Genomic DNA, 14,225 nt, shown 5'->3' on the forward strand with positions numbered 1-14,225 from the left:
ACCAGACAGATCCAGCCACCTCAACCAAAAGCACAACAGGGAATGAGACCCGGCCCGAGCACAAAGCCCCAATTCATAAACTAAAGTTGAAGACATGAGTAAACAGAAGAAGATACCAACCGTATGAAGAATTATTATAGATCTAAAAATTCCCTAAAATATAAACTCTAACAGGAAACTAATGTCACAACAACTGCAAGCAGAAACTCACAGAAAAAAATGGATTTTCCACAAAGATTTGATACATGAATGTATAGAATTCATAGAAATTAATGAGTATATAGGAAAAAAGGGAGCAAGAAATTTTATGAAATACCTCTGGAGAAGGAAATTGGAAGGAGAATAAATTGTTTAGAATGAAAAGTAGTACATCTTACCATAAAACAGACTCTCTGAAAATCAGAATAGACCAACAAGAAATTAATTATTTCACAAGACAAAAAAAGAAATATTAGGAAAAGATTGGAAAAAAAAATAGAAATATGAGGTATCTGTTATCTAAAACGACTGACTTGGAAAATAGGTCAAGGAGAGATAATTTAAGAATATAAGACTTCCCATATGAAAAAGTGCTCTAGATCACTATTGATTAGAGAAATGCAAATTAAAACAACTCTGAGGTACCACCTCACACCTATCAGATTGGCTAATATGACAGAAAAGGAGAATGATAAATGTTGAAGATGTGGGAAAATTGGAACATTAATGCATTGTTAGTGGAGTTGTGAACTGATCCAACCATTCTGGAGTGCAATTTGGAACTATGAACAAAGGGTAATCAAATTATGCATACCCTTCGATCCAACAATGCCACTACTAGGTCTGTATCCCAAAGAAATCATAAAAGGGGGGAAAGGTACCAACCACAAAAATATTTATAACAGTTCTTTTTGTGGTGGCAAAGAATTGGAAATTGTGGGGACGCCCATCAACTGGGGAATAGCTGAACAAGTTGTCATATATGAATGTAATGGAATACAATCATTCTATAAGAAATGTTGAGCAGGCAGATTTTAGAAAAACCTGGAAAGACTTACATGAACTGATGCCGAGTGAAGTGAGCAGAACCAGGAGAATATCGTGCACAGTGCCAGCAACATTGTGAAGTGATCAGCTATGATATACTTAGCTCTCCTCAGTATAGTGATCTAAGACAATTCCAAAAGTCTCATGATGGAAAATGCTATCCACATTCAGAGAAAAAACCATGGAGTCTGAATGTGGATTGGAGCATAATATTCTCATTTTTTGTTTTTTTGTCTTTTTTCTTTCTCATGGTTTTCCCCTTTTGTTCTGATTCATCTTTTATAACATGACTAATGTGGAAATATGTTTAACATGACTGTACATGTATAACCTATATCAGATTACTTACTGTTTGGGGGAGTGGGGAAGGAAGGGAGGGAGGGAGAAAAATTTGGAATTCAAAATCTTACAAAAACGAATGTTGAAAACTATCTTTACATGTAATTGGGGAAAATAATAAAATACTATTAAGTATAAAAAAGAGAGAGAATATGACTTTCTGAAAACTATTATTTTTTAAATCCTGAATATAATATTCAAAGGAATCATAAATGGAAATGGCCCAGATCTATTAGAACTAGAGGGCAAAATGAATAAAGAAAGTGTTCGCAGTTCACCTCCTAAAAGAAAACCCAAAAGCAAATTCCCAGGGTTGTCATATTCAAAATTCAGAGCTTCCAGGGCCAAAAAAAAATTATTATAAGTAGCCCTAAAGAAAAAGTTCATGTACCAAGGAATCATGGCTGCCTGGATCACACAAGAGTTGGTAGCTTCTACAACAAACAAGAGAAGATCTTGGAATACAGTATTCCAAAAGTTAAAAGATATAGGCTTACAACCAAAAGTAACTTACCTTGCAAAACGGAGTGTATTCTACAGGAGAAAAAAAAATGATCCTTAATAGAATAGAGGACTTTCAAGCATTCAGGATAAAAAGATTAGAGCTTGAGGGTATTGAAGGAATTAGGACATGAGAATGAGTGCCTGCATTGAGTGGTATCAGGTTTTATGTTTATTATAATAATAGTTAGCATTTATATAGCACTTCAAGGTTAGCAAAGTGCTTCAAAAATATTATCTCATTTTATTCACACAACAACCCTGAGAGGTAGATGCCATTATGCTCCCCATTTTGTAGATAAGGAAACTGGGACAGAAAGAGGTGATGTGACTTGCCCAGGGTTACACAGCTGGTCTGCATCTGAAGCTAGATTTGAACTCAGATCTTCCTGTCTCCAGGTTTAGAACTTTATCTACTACACCACCTAGTTGCTACATTAATAAAACATCACTTTATCAAACTCCTTCTTTGAAACAAATATTGTCCTGATATGCAAAGTAGGAAAAGAAAAATCAGAGAAATGAAACTATAGAACAATACTGATTAAAAATTAAATAATATTTTATCAAAGTTTCTACAGAAATATATTCAGAAGTATTCACTATGATCAGGTTGGATTTATGCCAGGAATGCAAGAATGGTTTGGAATTTATCAATCAAAAAGCTTTTATTAAGCACTTACTATATGCAATGCAATGTGCTACATTTGAGATACAAAGAAAAGCAAAAACATTATTAAAACTCTAAGCATGATAAATTATATTAAAAACAAAATTATAAAGATCACACAAGTATATCAATAAATGCAGAAAATACTTTCAATGAAATATAATGCTCAATTCCAATTGAAAAAATTGTAATAGAAGGACTTCTCTTTAATATTGGCAAAAGCATATATCTGAAACTATTATTTGTAATGGAGAAAAACTCTAAAACATTTCCCGACAAAATCAGAGATAAGTCAAAAATGTCCATTGTCTCCATTATCATTCGCTATAATGCTAAAAAGTTTAGACACAGACAAGACAAAAAAATTGAGAGAATAGATATAGGCAAAGAGAAGGTAAAAATTAACATTAATTCAGATGATTGTTTTTCAACCAGACTTCAGATTTCATTGGAATTGGGAACTCTTGGAGAGAAAATTTCTACTAATGTAGATTGGCAACGGTTCTGCATTATACTGTTAAAGAGCTGGCTAGGGCATTGAGAAATTAAGTGATTTGCCGAGGGTCAAAAAGCCAGAGCTGGGACTTGACCCTAGATTTTCCTGTTTGTGAGGCCAGCCCTCTATCCTTTATACCCCACTGCCTCCCTTGCAGGTAACATGATGAATTATTTAAAGAATCCCAGAGATTCAATTAAACAATTAACTTAAACAACTTCAGAATATTAGTCACATTCAAAATAAAACCATAAAAATTATTAGCTTACCTTTGCATTACTAATAAAGCAGGAGATAGAAAAAGAAATTCTACTTATAATAGCTATGAAATTCATATAATATCTGGGATTTAAGCTATCAAGTTATGCTTGAAATCCATATAAATCTAACTACAAATATTTTTACGGAAATAAAGAAGACTTACTTTATTTTTCTTGAGTTTTTTTGTCTGTGTTTACTTTTACAACATGACTATTATGGATATGTTTTGCATGACTACACATGTATAACCTATATTGAATTGTTTGCCTTCTCAATGGGGAGGGGGTGGAGAGGGAGGAAGGGAGAGAATTTGGAACTCAAAGTTTTTAAAACAAATGTTAAAATTGTTTTTACATGCAACTGGGAAAAAATAAAATACTAAATGAATACAAAAAAATTAAATAAAAAGAAAAATAAAGAAGACAAATAATTGGAATATATTTGCTATTCAGAATTATGCAGAATTAATATAAAAAATGATAATATTACCTAAATTAATTTGCAGTTTTAGTATTATCCTAATCATACTATTAAGGAATTACTTAATAGAGTTAAGCAAAATAATCACATTCATCTGGAGGAACAAAAGGTCAAGAATTTTAAGGGAAATAATGTAAAAAAACAGGCAGAAAGGGTGTCTAATGTTAACAGATTTCAAATTATACTATAAAGCAAGAATTAATGAATGTATTTGGTACTAATTTTAAAAATTAAGTTGATTTTGAAGACAAATTAGGAACACAAAACCCAGAACTAATTTCACGTAGCAGCCCAGCATCTGGAAAACCTAGGAACATAAACTTCTTAGGGGAAGGAATTGTTATTTGATAAGAATTGCTGAGAAAACTGGAAAGAGTTTGACAGAGATTAGGATTAGACTAATATCACACACCACATGCCAAAATTAGCTCCAAGAGGATGAGCAAACAATATAAAAGGCCCTATCATTTATTTTTAAAGTAGAAGAGAACAGAAGGAGGTACGTTTCAAATCTAGGGTTTGAAAAGCCGTAACTAAACAAAAGACAGAGATAAGAAAAGACAATTTTGATTATATTAAATTTAAAAGCTTTTGTGCAGACAAAATCAATGTTAACAAAATGAGAAGAGAACATTCTCTTTGGGGGAGAAAACTTTGCACAAAATATCTCTCATAGAGGTATGATATCCAAGATAAAAATGAACTGATATAAATGTTTATGACCAAGAGTCATCAGTCAGTGGTCAAAGGATAGGAGCAAACAATTTTCAAGAGAAGAAATGCAAAGTATCAATACCTGTACAGGGAAAAAAAAACTTCTCTAAAACACTAATAAAAAAACTTCAAATGTCACACTGCTGAATGTAAAAGTCATCAGATGTTATTTCACAGGTCATCTCTTGACCACAATATCAAATAATCATGAAGACAATGGGTTTTTTTTTCTTCCCCAATCTGTGCTTGTTATGGAGAGGTCGGATGTCAGTTATTGATTGGACTGGATAGCTTCTGAGAGTCTGTGATTCTCTGAAATAAAAATTAAAACAATTCTGATGTTTTACCTCACACTCAGAAAATTGTTAGAGATGAAAGAAGATGAAAATAGCCCAAGTTAGACGGACCCTGAGAAGACAGGCATATTCGTGCACACTGCTGTAGCACTGTGAATTGGTCCAGCCATTCTGAACAACAATTTTGAACTATTCTAGAAAAATTACTAAGCTATTCTTATCCTTTGATGTAGCCATAAAACTACTGGGCAGATTGTTTTTCAATCATTTTTCAGTCTTGTCTGACTCTCCATGACCCCATTTGGGATTTTCGTGGCAAAGATACTAGAGTTTGCCATTTCCTTCTCCAGCTCATTTTACAAATGAGGAAACAAAGGCAGACAGGGGTTAAGTGACTCACCCAGGGTTACACAGTTAGTAAGTGTCTGAGGCCAGATTTGAAATCAGGAAGATGAATCTTCCTGGCTCCAGGCCTGCTACTCTATCCTCACTGGGCAGATAAACCAAAGAAATCATAACACTTAAAAGTAAAGGCCCCATATGTATCAAAAGATGTGTAGGAGCACGTTTATGGTAGCAAAGTATTAGAAACAAAGTGGGTGTTCATCAATGAAAGAATAGCCAGATAAATTATGGTATATGACTACAGTGGAATATTATTGTGTTGCAATAAAAGACAGGAGAAATTCAGAGAAACTTGGGAAAATTTGTATGAGCTTATGGGAAGCAAAATAAGCAGAACTAGGAGAACAATATACAAAGACCACAATAATATATATATATATATATATATATATATATACACACATATACATACATATATATTCATATACATATATATTTTAAACCACTAAAAGACACTAGAACTCTAGTTAGCACAATAACCAATTGACTCTAGAAGACTTATAATGAAATATACCACTTTCCTCTTCGTAAAATAACAGTGGACTACAAGTACAGAAAGATACATTGTTAAATACGGTCAGTGGGTCAATTTGTTTTTCATAACTATCTTTCTTTGTTACAAAGGAGGGTTTTATTTTAAGGTAGGGATTGTGAGGAAATCACAGTAATACAAAAGAAAATATTAATAAAACATTAAAAAAATAAGATGCATATGTACAAAAATATTTATAGCAGCTCTTTTCTGGTGGTGAAGAATTGGAAATTGAGTGGGGCAGCTGGAGTCAGGAGGACCTGAGTTCAAAGCCAGCCTCAGACACAATACTCACTAGCTGTGTGACCCTGGGCAAGTCACTTAACCCTGATTGCCTCGCCAAAAAAAAAAAAATTGAAAATTTAAGGTATGCCCATGAATCAAGATTATAATGATCCAAGACAACTCTGAAGGACTTATGATAAAAAATGCTATCTAACCCCACAGAAAAGAACTGGTGATGTCTGAATACAGATTGAAGCATACTTTTGAGGTATTTTTTTGGTTCATGTTTTCTTTCATAATATGACTAATATGGAAATGTCTTGCATGACTACACATGTATAACTGATATCGAATTGATTGCCTACTCAATGGGGGTGGGAAGAGATGGGGAGGGAAGGGGGAAGAGAATTTGGAACTCAAAGTTTTAAAAATGTTAAAAATTGTTTTTACATGTAACTGGGGAAAAATAAAACACTAAACTTTAAAAATAAAAGGCTGAGAAAACTGAAAAAATAACATGAGAAACATCATAAAATACTTTGATAACATCTAGGTAAAGCACATCTTCAGAAGTCCCCCGATCTACCAGTCTAGTAGTTCTGTCAAAAAAATGAAATGTTTCATCTGTCATGACCTGTTCTTGATGAGGCCATGATAGCTCTGTTCGGGATAGCGGGTTTCTTTCCTAGGTGTCCACAAACCATACTCAAATCGTGTCATTTTTTGTTATGAGATATTTCACAGCTTCTCCTATTTTCTGTCTTTTAACTTTTTGTTATTGTTGCTGTTGTTGTTGTTATTTCTTAATGTCTCATGGAAGCCTTAGCTTCCATTTGGCCCATTCTAATTTTCAAAAAGTTATTTTTTGAATAAAGTTTTATGTCTTTTTTATCAAGCTATTAATCCTTTTTCATATTCTTCTTCCATAGCTCTCATTTGATTTTTAAGATTGTTTTAAAACTTCTTTCTTTACTCTTCTAGGAATTCTTGTTGTTCTGGTGTCCAATCTGCATTTTTATTTAAGGCTTTGCTTGTAGATGTTTTCAAGTAATTGTCTTCTTCTGTTTGTTATGAGCTTCCCTGTCACCACAGTAGCTCTTTATGGTCAGGTTATTTTGTTTGTTTATTTGCTCCTTCTTCCAAACTATTTCTTGACTTTAGGCTTTATGTTATTGCCGGATTAAGTGACATTCTGGGAGGTAGGAGTGAGGGGGAATATCTCAATCTAGTTTCTGTCCTTTTATGTCCTTCTGCTGCTTCCCTGCTTTGATCTAGGGGGGCTTCAGTGCCCCCTGATTGGTGTGATCTGAGATGTCTGTTCACTGCCCTGCTGGTCTGAGTTTTGCAAGTTCTCAACCCAGGTTTGGGTCTATTAGCTTGTACGTAATTGAGTTTCAGTAGACTGTTGCTAGATTTAGTTACTGTTAGCCCACTGAGAGGCTCTGATGTTTCTGAATGAAACTGCTGGCTCCTTTGGCGTTGGTCTCCTTTCCTAGTTATTCCACTGAAGGCTTAGACGCTGGGCTAAAGATTAGAATTGAATCTCTCCTGCTCTGCTCCTGGCCTCAGAGCCTTTTAGCTATGTTTCCAGAACTTGTTTCTTACTCACTACTCAGATTGGACCTATGTTCCTGTTCTCTCAAAACTGCTCTTCTTCATCCTGGATCCATGCCATGAAACTAGATAGTGGGAGACAGAGCTGACAGATAGCACTAGTTCCTGCACCCAACACTACTTCAGGAATATTCTGGGATCTCTTTCTGCCCAGGCACTTCCTGTCTTGGTGTTCTGTCTCTGGACACCAGAACGCTCCCAGCTGCAAATGCCACCACTTCCTCATCCGTTCCTGGCCAGACCCCACCCCAATATCTGTATATTTCTCTTTCTTCCTAAGCTCCCCTGGACTGGAAAAATTATTCACATTTATTTTTCTGATCATTACTCAGTCTAGTACATTTTCAGGACTCATAAAGGAGGTATATTGGGTCAAGCAGGCAAAAATTTCTTCTTTCTCCACCATCTTGACTCTACCTTGATATTCTTCAATTCTGCTTTCTCTGTTATCATTTATCATTGTTTCATCTACCCCCAAACAGTGGTCCTATCCATTCATTGATTCTCATTTTCCCCTCCAATACAGTTTTTTTAAGCAACTTTTTAAACGCTAACAGATCTCTTCATCAGCCCTGACTCATTCTGAGCTTTATTTTTTCAGGACTTTTTGCCAGGCTTTATGTTTATCATTCATTTCTCTTCTTGTTCTGATCTTGCTTTTTTTTTAAGTCTAAGTTTGTTGATAAGTTTCCTCAAAATCCACACTTATGCCTCCACCCCTTTCCTCTTCATTGTCATTGTTTCTCTTTGTGTCTTCAAAATTTCTTTCTTGAGAACTTCCCATTCTTCTAAGGCTGACTTTTACTACAGAATTTTAGTTCATAGCATTCTACCAATACATTTTCTGAACTCTTTGAAATCTGCTCTCGGAGTGTATTTCTGTTTGTCAAAATCTTTCCTACAGTGTGACATCCAGAACTTAACACAATATTCCAGATGTGGTCTAACACAGAGTACAGTAGGACCATCACCTTCCTTACTCTGGGCATTATGTTCCTTACTTAATTGACTGAATTAACTTTCTAGACAGCCATGCCACATGGGAGTTCGTAGTCCTTTAAAACCTTTGGATCTTTTTCATAAGATCTGTTGACCAGCCATGCTTTCTTCATCTTGAATTTGTGCAGTAGATTTTTTTTAATATAGGCATAGGATTTTATATCAAACCTTATTAAACGAATTTGAGTTGGCCCATTACTTGATCTAGACATTGCCCTTCAATGGATTAGTTTCCCAGTTTCTTACCATCTGTAAATTTGGGAATCATGGCATCTTTGACTTCATCTGAGTCACTGATAAAAATGTTGAACAGTACAGGAATAAGGATAGATTCAGGGAATGCTACACATCTCTCTAGGTTAAAATTGACCTGACTCTTTGGGTCCAATAATTTATCCAGTTCTGAATACACATAAACATAGTCAGCTAACCTACGTTTCTCCATCTCACGTCCACAAAGAGAACATGAGAACTTTTTTTTTCTTTTTTGGTGAGACTGTTAAGTGACTTGCCCAGGGTCACACAGCTAGTGAGTATCATGTGGTCTGAGGCTAGATTTGAACTCAGGTCCTCCTGACTCTAGGGCCAGTGCTCCATCCACTGGGCTACCCAGCTGCCCTCTGAGAACTTTTGTTACATGCTTTGCTGAAATTTAGGCATACTGTGTCTATAGCATTCTTTTTATCCACCATTTTAGTAATTATAGTGCAAAAGGAGATGGGGTTCATTGGTCAATAAGCATTTATTAAGTTCTTATCATGTGTCAGGCACTGTACCAAGTGCTGAGGATGCAAAAAAAGGTAAAAACACAGTCTCTGCTTCAAGGATCATGGCTAATACTGTGTCCTTGATTCTGTAAGAAGTAGCCTATAATTTGTTGAACACAATATCTTCCTTTAAAAAAAAAAAGAATATGTAGCCTTCTCCAGTCCTATAGCGCCACTTCTCCCCACTCCCAAAGTCTTTCAAAAATCACTAACAGTAGTTCTAGTATATATGTTATGTCATTTAGCATCTTGGGATACAGTTCCGTAAAAGAAGACAAAATAATAACTATAAAAATGGGAGTCTCCCAGACATGGAATGAGCTGCCTTGTGAGGTGATAAGTTCTCAATGTATTTGAGCAAAAATTGGTCAATAATTTGGTGTGTTTGCTGTAGAGGAACTTAAGCCATTGACAGGGGTAAATTCCCTGCCAACTCTAGAATTCTATGATTCTATTCCTTTTTAAGGCTATTTTTGATGGTCATTTTAATTTGGTTTTATGTAGACACAAATGTTAAAAGAGTTGGTGGGGCAAAAAAGCCCAAACTCTCTGGTGATGAATATTGTTGTTAAGGTAGGTCAAATTCATCGATGGCAAGAAGCATAACAGAGTTTGGGGGTAGATGAAACTATGATAAACGATATCAGAGAAAGCAGAATTTAATAGTATCAAGGTAGAATCAAGATGGTAGAATAAGAAGAAATTTTTGCCTATCTGTCCCATATACCTCCTTTATGAGTTTTGAAAATGTACTAGACTGAGTAATGATCAGAAAAGTAAAGAAAAAGTAAAGTGAATAATTTTTTCCAGTCCAGGGAAGCTTAGGAAGCAAGAGAAATATAGAGAAATGCCAAAAGAATCAATCACAAAATGTCCATTTGTAAATAACTGAGCATTAACTATATGGTCTACGTAAACAGTCAAGTCATGGTAAAATGCCGATGGCTCCTACTAGATTGTAAGCTCCTTCAGGATAGGGTACAAGACTTATTTAGCTTTCTAATTCTCTCAGAGCTCAGTGCTAATAGACATTCAGTAAATGTTTATTCAATGAATAGATAGATGAATTAATTGATGAACAAACCTTCCATGTCCTAGATGTAGCTCTCAGAAAAAGCCCTTGAAATAAGCATTATATTTTAGTATTGTCTGTCCTTGACTAAGTAAAGATGCCAACATGCCTGTGAATATCCCATAAGGATCCAGACGTAGTCTCCCTGGCAAGGCTACACATTCCTAACTCTCTTGTCCAAAACCAGAGTAAAGATTGGAACTTCTGAAGCTTTTGCTCCTGCCACACTAACAAGATGTCCATAGTTCTCCAGGTAGAAGGAATGAAAGAGTCTGGAGATGGACAGTGGTCAAAAAAAAGTCACGTTTTTTTGGATGTTAATTGCTACCACTGTGCAACTAAATGATATGTGAATGATTGAATTCAGCCAACTGGCTTTCTACAGAGGGAAATAAATGTGCCTTTTGACTCTAATCATAAGCCCACAAAGCCTATTTCTTGAGCCAAACACCTCACATGTCAAACATTATTACTCTTCAGGAATTTCTGCATGAGGTCTCAGTGGTGGGTTGTTTGGTGGGGAAGGGAAGGAGAAGGAAAAAACTGATGGCGAGAAGACTGCTGGGATGAGGATGTCTGGATAAAAGATGAAGAAAGGTAGGAAAATAGAATTTTTTTTTGGTAATTTGCAAAATCTTGGAGATTTGCTTAAACAGAGAGCAATACAATCAGGCACAGCTCCATTCTGAAAGCATTCTGATGCTTGAGGTAGGGAAAGGAACATAGATGGACGTGAAGGAAAGATATTTTGTACCCTTGTTAGAAGATTTGCAAAGTATTTCAGTGTGCTAGGAATAGGATGGTGATTACCTCCAGAAAATATCAGCTTGAAATTGGTGTTACCCTTTAGAGCATCTAGATGGTGCAGCGGCTAGAAAGCCTACAGTCAAGAAGTCCTGAGTTCCAATCTATCTCCAGGCACTTACTACCTGTGTGACCCTGGACAAGTCACTTAACCTCTTTCTACCTCATAGCACCTATCTCTGAAAGTTGTTGTGAAGATCAAATGAGATAATATTTGTAAAGAGCTTTGTACATAGTAGGTGTTTAATAAATGCTTATTCCTTTCTCCCTTCTTTGAAAGTTAGAAGGAAAGTAGGTGTGGGGTTAGGGACTTAAAAGGTTCAAATCAGTCCTTTAATACTTACTAACTATACAACCATGAGTTAAGTTTTTAACCTCCCTGAGTCTTAGGCAACTCTCTAAGACAACCTACTAAATTGTAGAAGAGTTGTGATCTGCCTCTGTAGAAGCAGTTCCAGTCAGTACAGATGAAATTACAAATCCCTCCTCTAAGTACTATCTCAGGGGCTTCAGGGTGCCAGCAATTCTGGGTCTAAACTGCTTCTTCTCTGGTTATTTAGGATAAGCTTGGCGTTTACAAAGGAGTTTTTCCACCTCTGGATTCTGATGACTCCACAAACTGCTCTTCCTTTTCATATCATTTTTAAGATCACTAGATTATCCTGGTGCAATTACAGGCCAGTAAATCATAGTTGCCTCTCAACCAAGCCCCAATCCAGGACATAATTATACGGGGAAGTTCTGGTAAAAACAACAAAATAAAAAATTACCAATGGAGAACTCACAATAGCTTGGCCACTCCCAAGGACTCTGGCACCAGACCATAGGCTGTTCTTTCAAGTCGTTATTTTCCACCTCTAATTGGAAAGAAAGTGGATCTAGAGGAAGCTTTTAAAAATGTGTCAACTCTGGGAGGTGCAGGGGTATTGTAGTATGTTTCATGACATTCACCTTTCTCTGAAGCGGATAGCTCAAGCTCTGATTTTTCCAACTTTCTTTCATAATTAGAATCTCAAACACAGAGAGGCACTCCAGCTTTGTCTGGACATTTCCAATCAAACCAACAAGTAAACAAGCATTTATTAAACACCTATGATGTGGCTGATACTGTACTAAGCTCTGGAGAGTCAATAATTTTGAAGGAAGTTTAATTGGTAAAAATCACTGGGAAGACCAAAAACTCCTAGAAACCATCTCAGTCATTAAAGCACTTGATTTCTTTGCCAAGTAGAGTTATGGAGCAGTTGTAAGCAATACTAATTTAGAATATTGACTTATTTGTAATATTTCAAGGAGGAATACAATCTGGAGGAGATAGAGTGGGTGATCAAACCAGCTCCAACCTGACCGATTTTAAACAAGACAAAAATTGGGAATCATATGAAAGAACACTTAACAGAGACTATCACCACTTTCAGAGGAAATTTAATTGATGAAAATCACTGGGAAGAGATTTTAGTTTAGAATATAGACTTACTTATAGCATCTTAAGGGGGAATGTAGTGGACGACTGTAAGCAGTATCACCACATAAAAGAGTGAGAAACAGTAGAAGGAAAACAAGTTTACAGAAACCTTAGTAGAGATCTAAGTCAGATCAGCCCAGAAATGTTTAATATCAAAAACACAGGCAGGACAATGAACAGATGAGCATTAGACAAAATCTATAAAGATGCTTATTACAAATTCCCTTCTCCTCAAATGACAGGCGAGTCACTACATATAGATTGCAACATCATAGTCCTGGATATAATATATGAAGAAGTAGAAATAGCTCTAAATAAGACAAAGATGTGGAATGCTGCTAGAATTAAATTAAATAGACATAGATAAGGACCATGCTGATGGTAACACAATTCTGAGAGTGTTGAAGGGGTTGAGTCTCAAGACAACTGAAAGAGGGAATGAAAAATCATGTACCTTAGTATTATTATTAAAACAATTAAATTAAAATAAAGGTTACTTAGAAATTATGAGTACGTACCTCTATAGGAATAATCTAGCTCAGGGCTGGGGAACCTGAGGCCACAGCCCTTTGACTGAATCCAAACTTCCCAGAACAAATCCCCTTAATAAAAGGATTTGTTCTGTAAAACTTGGCCTCAGTCAAAGAGCCAAACTTGAGGACCTAGAGGGCCACATGTGTCCTCGAGGTCACAGGTTCCCCACCCCTGATCTATACCATTGTCTAAGGCATTCTTGATAAAGACATAAGAAGCGAATAGCAAGACTTTTAGAAATTACATTCTCTAGCAAGTCATATCTTCCCAACAACACAAAATGATTGAAACATGTAAAGAATACAAGATCCTATGGCACTTACTGTTTATTGACTATTTCTAAAAGGCATTAGGTTTAATGAAAAAAATGGCATTTTACCCTCTCCAATAAAGTGTCTCCTTTGTAAATCTTAAAAATCATGAGTCCTTAAAAGATATAACAGAGATAAACTTCTTCAGTGACTTATATTATTACTACAAAATGAAGAATAAAACAGAGATATATGCTCACCAAAGATATTTGTCACTGCCACGGAAGATGTTCCAGAGGACTCATGATGAAACATGCTACCCACCTCCGAATGGAGAGGTGACGGACTCAGAGTGCAGATCGTTACACATGGCCAGGGTGGGGGAGGGGAGGGATAATGGGAGAATTTGCCTTGCTTGACGATACGACTTTCTAACAGGTTTTGTTTTTTCTTACTTTCTCAATGGCTGTGAAAAGGGGAATCAGGAGGAAGAGGATTCGGAACTGAAAATAAAATTTAAAAAAAAAAAGATATCCTGGATAGATTCTCTCTAGATAATGCTCCGATTGATATCGTGCTAACTGCATCAAGCACCATAACACTGCAAAGCCTCCTCAAAGAGATTCAAAATCACTCAAAAGAGTTCAGCCACAATGCCCAGCCAGGGGAGCACACGCTCAAGTTGATAAAGAATACTTCTCTCCAAATGATTCTGGGCAGCTGTATGGAAAACCCATAGAAGCACTTCATCAGAACACCTATTTTGAACACACA

General features: G+C 35.9%; 1 long non-coding RNA gene across 1 annotated transcript in view; it reads right to left on the bottom strand.

Annotated features, from left to right (window-relative positions):
- Positions 1–3,472: 3,472 nt before the first annotated feature.
- LOC110212404 (uncharacterized) overlaps positions 3,473–14,225 on the bottom strand; it is a 36,667-nt gene continuing 25,914 nt past the window's right edge. The window contains exon 3 of the long non-coding RNA XR_002325656.2: positions 3,473–4,799. This is a non-coding gene — a long non-coding RNA (uncharacterized LOC110212404). The remainder of the gene's footprint in view (positions 4,800–14,225) is intronic.

The sequence above is a fragment of the Phascolarctos cinereus genome, unplaced genomic scaffold (genome assembly GCF_003287225.1).
Source record: "Phascolarctos cinereus isolate Bilbo 61053 unplaced genomic scaffold, phaCin_HiC Scaffold_2;HRSCAF=192, whole genome shotgun sequence".
Lineage (NCBI taxonomy): Eukaryota > Metazoa > Chordata > Mammalia > Diprotodontia > Phascolarctidae > Phascolarctos > Phascolarctos cinereus.